The sequence below is a fragment of the Mandrillus leucophaeus genome, unplaced genomic scaffold, assembly GCF_000951045.1.
Source record: "Mandrillus leucophaeus isolate KB7577 unplaced genomic scaffold, Mleu.le_1.0 Scaffold74, whole genome shotgun sequence".
NCBI lineage: Eukaryota > Metazoa > Chordata > Mammalia > Primates > Cercopithecidae > Mandrillus > Mandrillus leucophaeus.
In genome coordinates, this window is record NW_012108030.1 from 146,452 (window position 1) to 148,175 (window position 1,724).

The 1,724-nt window shown below is 42.9% G+C and overlaps 1 pseudogene; it reads right to left on the minus strand.

The window, feature by feature from the left end:
* LOC105528986 overlaps positions 1-1,724 on the minus strand; it is a 16,701-nt pseudogene that overhangs the window by 13,253 nt on the left and 1,724 nt on the right.

The window sequence follows — 1,724 nt, forward strand, 5'->3', positions numbered from 1 at the left end:
ACAGATTCCTATTTATAAAAAGAAAGAATAAATGTGTGCTGTGGCATCTCCGAAGTCCAAGCCCTATATTTAGGTAGGAGAGAGCCTATTACAAATTAATCAAGAATATTTCACAAATTCATCCACTGACTGCCACCTTCTGAATGCTGAGGGAACATTGTAACATGTAGACATCAAGCCCCCTTTCAAGAACTACTGAAACAAAAGCACAGGGGTATAAAACAGGGAACTGAATAATTATTAAGTCTGTCATAAGGTTTCATGCTTACTTCAGCAGTGGTGCCACCAATGACGAATCATGAAGGAAGCAGAATATCTGAAGAAAGGGGACTTTTTTTTTTTTTTGAGACAGAGTCTCACTGTGTCGCCCAGGCTTGAGTGCAGTGGCATGATCTCAGCTCACTGCAGCCCCTGCCTCCCAGATTCAAGCAATTCTTCTGCTTTAGCCTCCCGAGTGGCTGGGACTACAGGCATGTACCACCATGCCTGACTAATCTTTGTATTTTTAGTAGGGATGGGGTTTCACCATGTTGATCAGGCTGGTGTAAGGGGACATTTCAAGTCCAGAAAGGATAATGCTTTTCATTTCTCAGTCAACAGGTTTCAATCTCAGTCAAGCAATGCAGGGGCTCCCAAGAGAAAGACAAGAGAAAATGCAAAAAGATATACCAGAGCAGATCCAGGCTTCTGGAGGAACATTATCCTCACCTAGGGAGATCAGGTTCCTGTAGTTCTCTAACATCACATCCCTGTATAAAGCTTTCTGCCCAGGGTTCAGGCATTTCCACTCCTCCTGAGAGAATTCTATGGCCACATCCCTGAATAACAATTGTCCCTAAAAGGAAATCCACATTTCAAAAACAGGATATGGAGAGAGAATTCAAAGAGAATGAGAAGATAGTTGGAAGGATTGACTGCATTGAAGTGAGCATTGTGACAAATCCACATTAACGTATTCTTGAGTTAGTTATGTGTCTGTGATTGTGTTTTATTACACTTTTCCATAAGAAGTGGGGACATTCTTTAAATCAGAGTACATGTTTCATTTTGTGGATAATACAGGTAGTACAAACAAAAAATTAAACCACGGTTATCTCTACAGAAATGTTAGGTATTATTGCTGGGCACGGTGGCTCACGCCTGTAATCTCAGCACTTTGGGAGACAGAGGCGGGTGGATCATGAGGTCAGGAGATCAAGACCATCCTGGCCACACGGTGAAACCCCATCTCTACTAAAAATACAAAAAATTAGCCAGGCGTGGTGGGGGGTGCCTATAGTCTCAGCTACTCAGGAGGCTGAGGCAGGAGAATGGCGTGAATCCAGGAGATGGAGCTTGCAGTGAGCCGAGATCGCACCACTGTACTCCAGCTTCGGCAACAGAGCGAAACTCCATCTCAAAAAAAAAAGAAAGAAAAGAAAAGAAAAAGAAATGTGAGGTATTATTTTTGACACATCAAGTGATATTTAGTATCTACCTGAGATACAAGTAGTGTCTTCAGAGATGACAATGTCTACAGTGCTCTTTCTTTTTTTGAGATAGAATCTTACTCTGTTTCCCAGACTGGAATGCAGGGGTGTGATATCGACTCACTGAAACTCCTGCCTCCCAGGCTCAAGTAATCCTCTAACCTCAGCCTCCCGAGTAGCTGGGACTACAGGCTCACACCACTATGCCCAGCTAATTTTTGTATGTTTTGTAGAGACAGAGTCTCATCAGGTTGT